At 36.8% G+C, this 16,345-nt stretch overlaps 2 long non-coding RNA genes across 2 annotated transcripts; both read right to left on the reverse strand.

Annotated features, from left to right (window-relative positions):
* Window positions 1–2,544: 2,544 nt before the first annotated feature.
* Window positions 2,545–5,686, reverse strand: LOC130014628 (uncharacterized). The gene is made up of 4 exons (XR_008790489.1): window positions 5,295–5,686; window positions 4,913–5,220; window positions 3,361–3,434; window positions 2,545–2,876 (listed from the first exon to the last, which is right to left on the reverse strand). It is a non-coding gene; the product is annotated as an uncharacterized LOC130014628 (long non-coding RNA).
* Window positions 5,687–10,165: 4,479 nt separating this feature from the next.
* On the reverse strand, window positions 10,166–13,627 carry LOC126671047 (uncharacterized). The gene is made up of 4 exons (XR_008790474.1): window positions 13,236–13,627; window positions 12,854–13,161; window positions 11,302–11,375; window positions 10,166–10,817 (listed from the first exon to the last, which is right to left on the reverse strand). It is a non-coding gene; the product is annotated as an uncharacterized LOC126671047 (long non-coding RNA).
* Window positions 13,628–16,345: the final 2,718 nt, after the last annotated feature.

Below are 16,345 nucleotides of genomic sequence, written 5' to 3' on the forward strand. Positions count from 1 at the left end.
TAATCCCTATTTGGCAAAAGTACAGTTTAGCCCCTAATTGGTTAAAGTATGATTTAGTCCCTAAATTTTTATTAACTTAAAATGATTAAGTTTTTGATTTGTAACTTGGGTTACTTAGTATTGAAGTTATTGAGTTCCGCTTTTAAAATGGATTATTATTTGTTAATTTGTTTTACAAATATAAACTCGGGTTTATATTTGTTAAACGTTTTGAGTCGGATTAGACTTGGGTCATCCGACAAGCGAGGTTAGCTTGGTAGTTTGTGATAACTCGGCTAACCCACTATTTGGAAATTAATTATTATTTAAAGTTATTAAATAATATTTATAAATTGGATTTTAAAGTGAGAACTCAATAGACTTATCTTGTTTGGGCTTTATTATCTTTTGGGTATATTTGTGTTGCTTTGAATTGTTTATTCCGACATGTGATTTGTGCTAGTCCTATGTGGTGTCTAGTACTCTCTAGAGTTAGGGTCTGTTTTAATAACTATTTTATTTGTCTAGACCCGTCTACTGTTCGTGCTTCAGAGGCGAACCAGGATTAGTTGCTTGCCGGTATTCACGTGGACTAGCAAGCAGTGAGTTTATATTTACTATTTACCGCTTTATTAAGTAAATTGTTATTTTAATATTAAATATATATACTGTACGTATATTTCGAACTGTTTTTATATTATGACTCTTAGTTGGAACATGCTACCTAATGGGCATCATTAGGACTGCGTGCGCACCGGTATTGATCTGGGTAAGGTATATATGGAAATATGGTAACTCGGTGTGAGCGTAGCTCTCGGGACCAGGTAGAGTAACTCGGTGTAGCTCAGCTCTCGGGACTCTGGTATAAGTGTGGTTAGTGGTAACTCGGTGTAGCTCAGCTCTCGGGACCAGACCTATTGGATTATGATTATTATTTTAGAATTGTGGATTAGGGTTCCAACTATTATCCGTAATATTGTTATTAAATGTTTTAAACGTTTTAAAGGTTTTCCACTTAATAAATGTAAATAGTGGTATGAACTCATCTGAGTATATCTGACCCCGTTGTTTTCCCAATTTTTCCCAGGGGTATGATCTGAGAGAGTCTGGTGATCTCCGCATTTACTTTTCCTCGGAGGTTCCTTTTATTTTGATAAACTGTCAAACTATTTTATTCTTAGACCGCAGTAGTTGACTAGACGTCTTTATTATTATTACAGTTGTTGTCGGATTGGTCTGACTGGTTATATTGCTCTGGCATGTTATGTATTTATTTCGGATTATTTATATTATGCCTATTTTAGACTCAAAATTGAATAAGCATGTTATATTAACTGTTGATTATTATACCTGCTAGTTTAGGCTGAAGTCTCGGTTGCCCCCGAGCATTGGTTTTCTGCAGGTTTATGTGTTTATGAATTAAATGCAAGGCTAGCTACGGGTTTCGGTACTACATTACCCATACCCTAGCGCCGGTCGCGATTCATGAAAAATGGGTCGTGACAAACTTGGTATCAGAGCTTTGGTTTTAAACCAAGGTCATTGCTTGCTATGTGTTTACTCTGTTAAGTATGGTTGTGACTTAGGAACTACTGCGGATATAGGATTCTGTCATGTCTTTAAAAACGTCATCTTTTTATTTTAAAAACATTCTGCCTACACCAATAGGATTGCGTCGAGTCAGTCATTGTATGTTGATTTGATTTCACTTGGATGAAACATTTTATTGCTGTTGATTTCTTGGGAAATCCTATATGTTGCTTGTTTTGTTCATACTTGGGTATGAAATATCTGTTATTTAAATTGTTGTCGTTCAATCTTAGGATATGGACAACGTTATTCGTACTCGTGCTCGTGCTGCGGCAGAGCAAGAAGCTGTGGCTGATGATGCGATTTCCATGGAAGTCGATCAGAACGTACCACCAGTTCAGGCTAATGCTGGACGTGGTCGAGGTGGAGGTGCTGGCAGAGGTAGAGGTGCTGGTAGAGGCAGAGGAGCTGGTGCTGGTAGAGGTGGAGCTAGAGGACGTGGTGCAGCAGGTGTTTAGGCACCGAATGTGCAGCAGGCACCAGAGGTGCAACATGCACCAAACATGCAAGCGTTCGACTTCACTACCTTCTTGGCTGGGATTGTCGAGATGCAGAACAACCAGGCTCTTCTGCAGAATCAGTGTACGGTACTGGGTCAGCTAGCGCAGCAACAGCAACCTCAGGTTGGTGCTGTAGCTGGTATTGGTGGACTTGCTGGTGTCGGTCACATTCCAACAGACAGAGAGTTGGTGATGACCTACTTGAAGTTGAATCCGACTTCTTTTGATAGTACTGGGGATGCTCTTGACTTTTTGGAGGAATTTGAGTACAACAGTCAGAGGATTCAAGCTTCTGATCGTCAATCAGTGATGCTTGTGGAGATGTCGCTGAAGGGTCCAGCTAAGGACTGGTATCGCGATAACATCATACCAGTTATGGATACCTTTGTCACGACTCATTTTCATGAATCGCGACCGGCGCTAGGGTATGGGTATGGTTGTACCGAAACCCGTAGCTAGCCTTGCGGATAACCAAACAAAACATAAACCTGCAAGAAAACCAATGCTCGGGGGCAACCGAGACTTCAGCCTAAGTCTAGCAGTTATAATAATCAACATTTAATATAACATGCTTTCCAATATTGAATTATAATTAGGCGTAACATAAATGATTCTGAAAAATTATATAACATGCCAAAGCAATAATAATCCAGTCGGACCAATCCGACAACAACTAGAATAAAATAAAGACGTCTAGTCAACTACTGCGGTCTAAGAATAAAACAGTTTGATAGTTCTACTAAAAATAAATGGAACCTCCGAGGAAAAGTAAAAGCGGAGATCACCAGACTCTCTCAGATCATAACCCTGGGAAAATTGGGAAAACAACGGGGTCAGATAATACTGAGATGAGTTTATACCACTATTTACATTTATCAAGTGAAAACCTTTAAAACCGTTAAAAATATTTATAACAATATTATGATTAATAGTTGGAACCCTAATCCACAATTCTAAATAAATAACATTTCCAATAGGTCTGGTCCCGAGAGCTGAGCTACACCGAGTTACCACTGACCACACTTATACCAGAGTCCCGAGAGCTGAGCTACACCGAGTTACTCTACCTGGTCCCGAGAGCTATGCTCACACCGAGTTACCACATTACCATAATTACCTTTCCCAGATCATTACCGGTGCGCACGCAGTCCTAATGATGCCCATTAGGTAGCATGTTCCAACTAGAAGCCATAATGTAAAAACAGTTCGAAATATACGTACAGTATATATATATTTAATACTAAAATAACAATTTACTTAATAAAGCGGTAAATAGTAAGTACAAACTCACTGCTTGCTAATCCACGTGAAATACTGGCAAGCACTAATTCTGGTTCGCCTCTGAAGCACGAACAGTAGACGAGTCTAGACAAATAAAATAATTATTAAAACAGACCCTAACTCTAGAGAGTACTAGACACCACATAGGACTAGCACAATTAACACGTAGAAAATAAACAAGCCAGAACACACCAAAAATACTCATTAGGTATTAAAGCCCAAACACGATAAGTCTATTGAGTTCTCGCTTTAAAAACCAATTATAAATATTATTAAATAACTTTAAATAATAATAAATTGTCAATTAGTGTGTTAGCCGAGTTACCAATAACTACCAAGCTAACCACACTTGTCGGGTGACCCAAGTCTAACCCAACTCAAACGCTTATCAAATATAAACCCGAGTTTATATTTATAAAATAAAATCATAAAATAATAAACCATTTTAAAAGCGGAACTCAATAACTTCAAATTCAAGTAACCCAAGTTACAATCCAAAAACTTAATCAAATAAGTTTTAAAAACGTTCAAGGGCTAAATCGTAATTCAGCCAAAATGCCATACCAAAAAGATATTTAAAATCAAATATAATTACCCGAGTAATTATATTGATTTAGATTATAAAATAATCATCGTTTTCAATTTGTCAAATTATATAACGAAATCCAAAAATTAAAATATTATTTAATCACGTTGGCACGCTAAGCCCAAAATCTAAAATTAATAATTAAATAATTATTATTAATTTTATTTTAAATAACTCAAATATTATTTTTAAGTTTTTAAAAATAATATAACTAATTTGATAAGCTCTCAAATTAAAATGAAATCCCCCAATTCTCTTTTGATATAGTCAAAATAAATAATCAAATTTAAAATCATTTATTTTATAATAAGATTAATATTAAATCTAACTTTAAAATATTAATGCCCAAAGTAATTTCAAATTATAAATAATGATATTATTTAAAACGTTAATTGATAACTCGAAATCAAACTCGTAAATTAAAATTAAAACTAATTAATAAAAGTTAAATATAAGTATTTAACAATTAACCTAAGGAATCTAATTGATTATGTTCTATTAAGCTAGTGACTTAAACAACACTTTAGCCAAACAAAATCAAATTGAGCCAATTACCTATTAACACAACATCATCTTCTACCCTTATCCCTGAAACCAACCCGCCAAACACCTATTTCAATTACAGAAACCAGACATTGAACCTAATGATTTCAAAATCTACCAAATTCATCAATTTATTAACCATTGCCATATTAAATCATGAACAACCTAACTAAAATAAAACCTTAAACAAGAATAAAGAGTCAAGCCAACACAAGAGAAACCAAATTCAAGGAACCCATATTCAGAAACTTGAAACCGAGACAAACAAATATTGATTCACCGATGATTCAAAACGACTAACTAAAATCATACTAAGCAATTAACAAAACAAGACTACCAAACATTATAACTATATTTCGCCCCAAATCACCTCAGAGACAAACCCAGGAAATCGGCAGAAACAAAAACAATGAACAGTTCAAGGCTAACGTACCAAGCGACGAAACGGCAGAGATAAACACGAGCTCAGCGGCACACCGTAAAGCGTAAAAGAGCTAGGGACTCGAAGGTAGGAGAGTCTAGAGTCTCCGGGATCAAACGAAAACAATTTCGACCTAGAAACGATAACAAACGAACCAAAACATTGAAAGTTGTTTTAAAACTAAAAACTGAAATCAAACGCGACGATGTAACGGCGGTGGCTCAAACGAAGGAAATAACGTACCGTTAACCGAACACGAAAAAGAGGAACGTAGAGAATCGAGTCCACAACGTCTGAGATCAAGCGGAATCAATTTCGATCTAGAAACGAATAAGAACGACTCAAATTTCGTATAGCCGTTCAAAAGCAAAATCTGAAATTATGAATAACTTACCGATACTTTTCTCAAGCTTTGAGAACGGAAACGATCAATGATTTTTCAGCGAAAAAGGAAGGGAAAGACGGCTATGGTTTCTTTGAAGTGTGGAGAATGAATTAGGGTTGGAGTTTGGTTTAAATACGGTTTCGAAAGAAGAGAAAAATATGCCCAAACTGCCCTCCTTGGAGGGGTATCGCTGGTCTCGAACGAGACCAGCAAAATATGCCTGGTTCTCGAACGAGACAGGCTGGTCTCGTTCGAGACCAGTGCAAATTTTGCACTGTCTCGTTCGAGACAGGCACAGTCTCGAACGAGACTGTGCGGGGAAAAGCTCAGGTCTCTCATGAGACCTGGGTTTTCTCCTTAGTTCAACCATTTGGTTGAACCAAGACACAAGGGGACCAAGAATTCCAAACCCAAAATGAATCGAACCTTTAATCGAACCACAAAAATCAAAAAGGCCCGAAAAATTACCGAAAAACCCTCAAAAATATTAAAAAAAAAATTACGGGGTATTACATTCTCCCCAACTTATAAAAAAATTCGTCCTCGAATTTAAATAAAACCATCGACGTACCACATAACATAAGGTTACACGTCCAGCTAAACAAAATGTACCAAGCCGAAAATAAAACGCATCCACAAGATACTCGACGTAAACCAGGACAACAAAAACAACGAAACAGCAAACGACCTCCGTCATTAAAGAACAGTTCTCAACCAACTCAACTGTATTTCAAAGGTATCCCATGCTCAAACGAGATACGCACACGCGTAAGCAAAACTCAACAGGTTGTCCCACGAAACAACTCAAAACTTCTAGCTGCAAAAACCGAACCACTCAAAGGTCACTAAAGTACCGACTTAGCTTCCACTAGGCATAACGATACCGCAACTCTAGGTGGAGTTCAACTAAGATAAAACAACTCTATTACACAACACTCGGCTGATACGCTTAGGATAATTAAAACGAATCTCGAATCTCAAAACTGACATTGGTTCACAAAATAAACGATCACAATGCGCCTATGCACCAAATTTTGTTTTAGCAAAAGATGCTCTACTAATAATATCACAATATAATCAACTGAGAGTCACAAATACTCTATACCGAAGTGGCTTCCAAAACCAGCTCGAAACTCACCTATTACAAAGTTCTCCGCATCCATAATAAGATCAAGTACTAAGCTCGACTATATTTCTTATAATTCCAAACTATTTGCCTCAAACAAAAACAAGGATACTGCAAACATAGCTGATAAATCTATCGTTCCAAAACAATTTCTTACTTCCTCTTACAACAACTCGATATAAAAATAATCGATAACAGAACCCAATAAACTCCAAATAACATATCAGTACCACAACACCCACTATAATAATCATCCAATTCTAATGATTAATACCAGCTTGATAATCTATTAACTTGTGAATCAACAACACAAAAACTCATAACGCAATTCAAAGAAAAGCGAACCTCTCTCATGATAACAAAGTAAATTTCTATATTAATGATAAACAATATCCCTCATAATAATTCTTTCAATCATTTAGAAACATAACGCCACGACTAACCTGAACATTGACTGCATCTGACAACATAAAATTTTGTCGCCCTCACCAAGGTTTCAACAACTGTTCCAACGATATCCATTATTACGATAATACCATTAATTAACAAAATCGATCAACCAATCATGGTTGTTGAAACCTATTAATCGCGATTCCAAACTTTCAAAACAACTATCTCATATAACTAAATCGAACTCAAATCCTCGAAATTATTCAATCAATTGACTACAGCCTCATATACAACGAGAGATTAAACGACCAATTTACAACGACCGGATAGTTAGTTATGCTCGAAACTAATTCCTGTGGGTATAAAATCTCTTTAATACCAAATATTTTATATACATAAAAATTTCCAATTTGTTTAAAAGACTCTACGTCTTACACCTTCTTTTGCATTCAAATCGAAATACCTTTACCGTTGAAAAACCATCGGTTTGCAAATCCTTGAAAATTTACAAAATATCCACCTTTCCAATCCAAAATTTTCCCTACTTTTAAATACGTTTGCAAATTTATAAAACAGTTTGACTTTCGAAATTTATGTTCTCTTAAACCAAATTTGTTAAAACATTTTTTTTAAAAAAATAGTTATACTTTTCTCATAAAAAGTCAAATTGTGCAAAATTTCCCGTATTCAAAATATCCATAAATGTTCCAAACATCTAAAATTTAAGTCGCTCTTAAATTTTCTCAAACAAAACACTATTTGAAGAAATCATACAAACAGAAAATTTATTATTCCTTTTTGAATCAATTTTAACAAGATTTTCCCCCTTTCCCCAGAAAGGTAAAATTAGCAATGTAAATCTCTTGTTTATAAACATACTTTTATATCAATATAACCTTGGACACTTTCAATCTTGAAGATAAAGTTTCTTTTAAAAACGTAGTGTATACACACACATGAGCACAACCAACATCCTTAATCCACAAATCCTCAAATCACCAATTGGAAATTATTACAGAAGTTTTCTATTCTAATCTAACCATACACTGCACTTGGTATAATTAAATCTCGAGTGAAATCTCAAAATTAATCTAACTCATAACCACAAGATTCTGATACTACAGACCAATCACTCACAACATAAGCGTCCAACAACAATCATCATCATCACAGAGTATTTGTCTAGCTACCTTTCGGTAACAGTTTCAAAATCATTTGAAATTCCACAACTTTATAACTACATTTACCCCAAAGGGACTCGCGAGTTTATTTTAAAACATCTTTCTCAAAACACTTTATCGATAAAATTCATTTTACATAATTGTGCGCCAGGGTGATGACATCACTCATCCCCAAAGAGTTGCATCCAACCCTAATAATTTCTATGCACGTGATGCATGTACTATTATGCATGTATCAATTATTAATTTATCTTATATTTGGTGAACATACTCTGTGTTCAATGCAAACCTATTTGTGACATTCAAAATGCATGTTTATGATAAGTCTGGGCACAATTATGTGTTGAAAATATTTCAAATATTTCATCAAATCAATCTTTGAAATCCATTTTCCAATAAAACATTTGCTAGACGTTTCACTCTGTGAGATACGCACTCGATAACCTCAAAATATCCCTCAAACTCCGTACTTGCAATCTATCATCATTCATGTTTTATAACAACTTAACCTGGTAATTATCTAAAACTTATCACATGAAGTACCCAACTAACCTCAACCCAAACTGAAACTTATTCAAAAAGAAATAACACATCAAAACGTTCCTACCAAATTTACCGCCAGCTCCCGCATCGCATCATCAGACTTGATGGAAACACCAGTGCATTCATACACCGATCAATCTTCTCGGTTCAGAGTTTTCAATATCCGATCTAGGATAATCGGATATCATCGGCCAATCCGAGGGAATACTTCCCTCGTACTCCTCGATATCAAAACCCAAAGGTTTGATCCACGAAAGAGAACAGCAAAACTCCGTGCAGTTCTAAACCGAACAAAGGAAACAAGGTCAAAAGGAAGGTCTTACTCAAGGGTCAAATTATACATCGAGGTAAGCCAATCATAACTACGTGATTAAGTCATCTCACGTGCTACTCCACACGAAGAGGCAAAACAAAACAATTAACTTAGCCCAACAGACAAGCGAGTCAAACAAAATAAATTATTTTCATAAGAAACAAATAGGAAAATCATAAACCACGTAAACGTACCATTGAACACAATTAACTCAAACATACCTAAAACAAATCGGAATATGTCACGACATATCCTTGAAATCTCATTACAATTTTACCATGTAATTATATCGTCCTTTAATAGTACGCTTCAAAATTCGTTTTGAAATTTAAAGTCAAAAACGAAAACTTCCAAATTTTGTTGAGCCCCACGATTTAAACAAAATCACAGTTTGTAAAAATTCTCTTCTTATTAATCAGTTGCTTTAAAACGGATATCCGAGTATCTCAACCATAAATCATCGAGCTAGCCGAGTCATTACAACTACCAAGCTCAACTCCTAAATTTGGGTGACCCGAGTCGAACCCGAAACAATCGTTTATAAACGTATTCAAAATATTTGTAAAATCGGAAAAATATTTTAATAAAATTTCCATCCTTTCAAATTTGGGAGCTCAACTAAAACCAACTGTTAAACGGTAATTTAAAATCTCAAGTGAGAAATCTTTAATCTCAAACATTTACTCCATAAATCATAAAAAAAAAAAAAATTAAAAAGCTGACATACTACAACACGATAAAATAACTTCAACGTTAAATTCCTAAAACAATGGCTCATCTCATAAATTATCATTTTGAAATCATCGCTTGTTAACACCAAGCCAAACGTAATATTTCAAAATACAAGAATTTATTTTTACTGGTAACTTAACCAAAAATCAACCTTTTTAAGAATAAAAAAAACAAATCCTCTTTTAATTTTGTGTCAAAACACAAATCGAATAAAATAATTTTCTCAATGAAAATCCTTAAAGCAGCATGTAGTCAAACCATATATGACCACAAGCCACGTTTAAAAGTTTAACCCAAAATTTCTTATTTAGAAAATAAGGTTAACGCCCAACATACGATCACATTTAAAATTAAAAGTCGAGGCCAAAGCCAAGATGTACTTTATTAATAAGGTCAAAGCAGTTCAACGCATCATGTAAAATAATTGTAACCATTCCATATATTCTAAATCATATCAGGCTTAAATGCCAAAATTTATCAAACAACATCATACCCAAGTATGAGTTTAGAAATCATCATCAAAAGATTTCCCGAGAAATCAGAAGCAATTAAAATCACCCAAGTGAAATAAACTCAACATTATAGTACACAGCAAGTAACATCCAAGTGAAATTAATTGTCAGACATAGCATCAATACCAAACAAAGACTGACAGACATCACCTATAGGATGTAGGCTGAAAGTTTGAAAACAAATGATGACGTTTTAAAAGACAAGACATGAAACCTATATCCGCAGTAGTTCCTAAGACACAACAATACTTAACAGAGTGAACACATAGCATGCAAATGGCCTTGGTTTGAAACCAAAGCTCTGATACCAAGTTTGTCACGACTCATTTTCATGAATCGCGACCGGCGCTAGGGTATGGGTATGGTTGTACCGAAACCCGTAGCTAGCCTTGCGGATAACCAAACAAAACATAAACCTGCAAGAAAACCAATGCTCGGGGGCAACCGAGACTTCAGCCTAAGTCTAGCAGTTATAATAATCAACATTTAATATAACATGCTTTCCAATATTGAATTATAATTAGGCGTAACATAAATGATTCTGAAAAATTATATAACATGCCAAAGCAATAATAATCCAGTCGGACCAATCCGACAACAACTAGAATAAAATAAAGACGTCTAGTCAACTACTGCGGTCTAAGAATAAAACAGTTTGATAGTTCTACTAAAAATAAATGGAACCTCCGAGGAAAAGTAAAAGCGGAGATCACCAGACTCTCTCAGATCATAACCCTGGGAAAATTGGGAAAACAACGGGGTCAGATAATACTGAGATGAGTTTATACCACTATTTACATTTATCAAGTGAAAACCTTTAAAACCGTTAAAAATATTTATAACAATATTATGATTAATAGTTGGAACCCTAATCCACAATTCTAAATAAATAACATTTCCAATAGGTCTGGTCCCGAGAGCTGAGCTACACCGAGTTACCACTGACCACACTTATACCAGAGTCCCGAGAGCTGAGCTACACCGAGTTACTCTACCTGGTCCCGAGAGCTATGCTCACACCGAGTTACCACATTACCATAATTACCTTTCCCAGATCATTACCGGTGCGCACGCAGTCCTAATGATGCCCATTAGGTAGCATGTTCCAACTAGAAGCCATAATGTAAAAACAGTTCGAAATATACGTACAGTATATATATATTTAATACTAAAATAACAATTTACTTAATAAAGCGGTAAATAGTAAGTACAAACTCACTGCTTGCTAATCCACGTGAAATACTGGCAAGCACTAATTCTGGTTCGCCTCTGAAGCACGAACAGTAGACGAGTCTAGACAAATAAAATAATTATTAAAACAGACCCTAACTCTAGAGAGTACTAGACACCACATAGGACTAGCACAATTAACACGTAGAAAATAAACAAGCCAGAACACACCAAAAATACTCATTAGGTATTAAAGCCCAAACACGATAAGTCTATTGAGTTCTCGCTTTAAAAACCAATTATAAATATTATTAAATAACTTTAAATAATAATAAATTGTCAATTAGTGTGTTAGCCGAGTTACCAATAACTACCAAGCTAACCACACTTGTCGGGTGACCCAAGTCTAACCCAACTCAAACGCTTATCAAATATAAACCCGAGTTTATATTTATAAAATAAAATCATAAAATAATAAACCATTTTAAAAGCGGAACTCAATAACTTCAAATTCAAGTAACCCAAGTTACAATCCAAAAACTTAATCAAATAAGTTTTAAAAACGTTCAAGGGCTAAATCGTAATTCAGCCAAAATGCCATACCAAAAAGATATTTAAAATCAAATATAATTACCCGAGTAATTATATTGATTTAGATTATAAAATAATCATCGTTTTCAATTTGTCAAATTATATAACGAAATCCAAAAATTAAAATATTATTTAATCACGTTGGCACGCTAAGCCCAAAATCTAAAATTAATAATTAAATAATTATTATTAATTTTATTTTAAATAACTCAAATATTATTTTTAAGTTTTTAAAAATAATATAACTAATTTGATAAGCTCTCAAATTAAAATGAAATCCCCCAATTCTCTTTTGATATAGTCAAAATAAATAATCAAATTTAAAATCATTTATTTTATAATAAGATTAATATTAAATCTAACTTTAAAATATTAATGCCCAAAGTAATTTCAAATTATAAATAATGATATTATTTAAAACGTTAATTGATAACTCGAAATCAAACTCGTAAATTAAAATTAAAACTAATTAATAAAAGTTAAATATAAGTATTTAACAATTAACCTAAGGAATCTAATTGATTATGTTCTATTAAGCTAGTGACTTAAACAACACTTTAGCCAAACAAAATCAAATTGAGCCAATTACCTATTAACACAACATCATCTTCTACCCTTATCCCTGAAACCAACCCGCCAAACACCTATTTCAATTACAGAAACCAGACATTGAACCTAATGATTTCAAAATCTACCAAATTCATCAATTTATTAACCATTGCCATATTAAATCATGAACAACCTAACTAAAATAAAACCTTAAACAAGAATAAAGAGTCAAGCCAACACAAGAGAAACCAAATTCAAGGAACCCATATTCAGAAACTTGAAACCGAGACAAACAAATATTGATTCACCGATGATTCAAAACGACTAACTAAAATCATACTAAGCAATTAACAAAACAAGACTACCAAACATTATAACTATATTTCGCCCCAAATCACCTCAGAGACAAACCCAGGAAATCGGCAGAAACAAAAACAATGAACAGTTCAAGGCTAACGTACCAAGCGACGAAACGGCAGAGATAAACACGAGCTCAGCGGCACACCGTAAAGCGTAAAAGAGCTAGGGACTCGAAGGTAGGAGAGTCTAGAGTCTCCGGGATCAAACGAAAACAATTTCGACCTAGAAACGATAACAAACGAACCAAAACATTGAAAGTTGTTTTAAAACTAAAAACTGAAATCAAACGCGACGATGTAACGGCGGTGGCTCAAACGAAGGAAATAACGTACCGTTAACCGAACACGAAAAAGAGGAACGTAGAGAATCGAGTCCACAACGTCTGAGATCAAGCGGAATCAATTTCGATCTAGAAACGAATAAGAACGACTCAAATTTCGTATAGCCGTTCAAAAGCAAAATCTGAAATTATGAATAACTTACCGATACTTTTCTCAAGCTTTGAGAACGGAAACGATCAATGATTTTTCAGCGAAAAAGGAAGGGAAAGACGGCTATGGTTTCTTTGAAGTGTGGAGAATGAATTAGGGTTGGAGTTTGGTTTAAATACGGTTTCGAAAGAAGAGAAAAATATGCCCAAACTGCCCTCCTTGGAGGGGTATCGCTGGTCTCGAACGAGACCAGCAAAATATGCCTGGTTCTCGAACGAGACAGGCTGGTCTCGTTCGAGACCAGTGCAAATTTTGCACTGTCTCGTTCGAGACAGGCACAGTCTCGAACGAGACTGTGCGGGGAAAAGCTCAGGTCTCTCATGAGACCTGGGTTTTCTCCTTAGTTCAACCATTTGGTTGAACCAAGACACAAGGGGACCAAGAATTCCAAACCCAAAATGAATCGAACCTTTAATCGAACCACAAAAATCAAAAAGGCCCGAAAAATTACCGAAAAACCCTCAAAAATATTAAAAAAAAAATTACGGGGTATTACAACCTTGTCTTGGGCTGATTTTGTGATCAGGTTCAGAGGTTACTATTTACCCTTCTCTGTTACTGAGAGTTTCAGAGAAAAGCTGCTAAATTTGAAGAAGGGGGATAGATCAGTGACAGACTACACTACTGAGTTTGTACGTTTGGGGCGGTTTGCTACAGATCTACAGGGTGATCAAGAGCGAGTGAACGACCGTTATGTTAGGGGTTTAGGCTCGGAGTTTCTTCCTTTGCTGATAGGGACAAACATGGAGTTTGCCCGGTTAGTGGATAGTGCGCGACGGATGGAGAATTCGATGGTTCAGTTTGGAACGATCTCTGACCCTTTCCAGAATCAAAAGGGAAAGAGTGATCTTCCTAGTGGGGGGCAACAGGCCCCAGTGCAGCATAGTAGTGGGAATTTCTACAGTGGCTCTTCTCAGGCCAACAGGGGGAGTCGACGGACTCACAACAAAGGGAGGCATAGCGCTAGGAGTGCTCCGTACAGTAGTAGCAGTGGGAGTAACCGTGGTTCAGGACGCGGGTACAGTGGTGGATCGAACATTCCGTTCTGCCAGAATTGCAGACGTAGGCATTATGGTCAGTGCCAGTTAGCTCCTGGAGGTTGTTTCACTTGTGGCCAGCCGGGTCATTTCTCCAGGGAGTGTCCGACATCTGGACAGCAGACGTCTAACTCCAGTGTGGCGCAGTCATCTTATCAGCAGCAGAGACCTGCGTTTACACAGTCTGTAGGGTACTCTCAACCTGCAGCATCTTTTGGTGGCCAGCGGGGCCGTGGTTCTGGTGGCAGAGGTTTTGGTGGCCGTGGTAACGGCGGTAGAGGTTCCAACGGTTATGGTACTGGGCAGAGTTCGCAGCAACAGCCGCAGGGTCAGGCCAGAGTGTTTGCACTTACTCCTCAGGATGCGCGTGCATCAAACGTTGTGGTGCAAGGTACCATCCCGATTTCTTTTACTGATGCTTTGGTATTATTTGATGCGGGTGCGACCCATTCGTTTGTTTCTACTTGTTTTGCTGGGAAATTGGGTAGAGCACCATCTGTTTTGAGTGAACCTCTAGCTGTGTCTACACCTATGTCTGAAGGTGTAGTAGTGGACGTCGTCTATCCTTCTTGTCCTGTGGTTATTCAGGGTAGAGAATTATGTGCTAATTTGATTGTACTTGACATTCTTTCTTTTGATGTTATCTTGGGGATGGACTGGTTGTCACGCCACTTTGCTTCTATTGACTGTCGAGGGAAGTCAGTCGAGTTCAGGATTCCAGGTGATCTACCTTTTTCCTTTCAGGGAGAAAAGGCAGAGACACCTAAGAATCTGATTTCCGCCATCAAGGCGAAGCGGATGTTAGGCAAGGGTTGCCAGGGTTTTCTTGCTGTGGTTCGTGATTTGGAGACTAGTAGTGGTGATATGCATAGTGTTCCGATAGTGAATGAGTTCACTGATGTGTTTCCAGAGGAATTGCCTGGATTACCACCTGATCGTGATATTGAGTTTTGCATTGATGTGGTTTCTGGTACAGCTCCGATTTCGATACCGCCGTATCGGATGGCTCCTGCAGAACTGAAGAAGTTGAAGGACCAGTTACAAGAGTTGTTGGATAGCGGGTTCATCAGACCGAGTACTTCTCCGTGGGGTGCTCCAATTCTGTTTGTAAAGAAGAAAGACGGTTCCTTTCGGCTGTGTATCGACTACAGACAGTTGAATAAGGCTACTGTCAAGAACAGATATCCTCTTCCTCGCATTGATGATCTGTTTGACCAGTTGCAGGGTGCGAAGTGTTTTTCCAAGATTGATTTGAGGTCTGGGTATCATCAGCTACGGATCCGTGATGCAGATGTGCCTAAGACTGCTTTTCGGACTCGTTATGGACATTTTGAGTTTCTGGTTATGTCCTTTGGTCTGACGAACGCACCAGCAGCGTTTATGGATATGATGAACAGAGTGTTCAAGCCGTTTTTGGATCAATTTGTTATCGTCTTCATTGATGACATTTTGATCTATTATCGGAGTGAGGAGGAGCATGCTTACCATTTGAGGACTATACTACAGACGTTGCGTGAGCATCAGTTGTATGCTAAGTTCTCAAAATGTGAGTTCTGGTTGGATCAGGTTACCTTTCTAGGACACGTAGTGTCGAAAGATGGGATCAAGGTTGATCCGAAGAAGATTGAGGCGGTTATGGATTGGCAGAGGCCAAGGTCAGTTACCGAGATCAGAAGTTTTCTGGGTTTAGCTGGTTACTATCGTCGGTTCGTGCAAGATTTCTCCAGAATATCTGCACCTTTGACTAAACTGACACAGAAGGGTGTCAAGTTTGAGTGGACTGACAAGTGCGAGGCGAGCTTTGAGAAGCTCAAGGAGATTTTGACTACAGCTCCGGTGTTGGCATTGCCTTCTGGCATTGATGGTTTCACAGTGTATTGTGATGCGTCTCGGATTGGGTTGGGTTGCGTTCTGATGCAACATGGACAGGTGATTGCCTATGCTTCCAGACAGTTGAAGAAGCATGAGGTGAATTACCCTACGCATGATTTAGAGTTGGCAGCTGTGGTTTTTGCGCTGAAAATCTGGAGGCATTATTTGTATGGTGCTACTTGTGAGATTTTCA

This window comes from Mercurialis annua, linkage group LG3 (assembly GCF_937616625.2).
Source record: "Mercurialis annua linkage group LG3, ddMerAnnu1.2, whole genome shotgun sequence".
Lineage (NCBI taxonomy): Eukaryota > Viridiplantae > Streptophyta > Magnoliopsida > Malpighiales > Euphorbiaceae > Mercurialis > Mercurialis annua.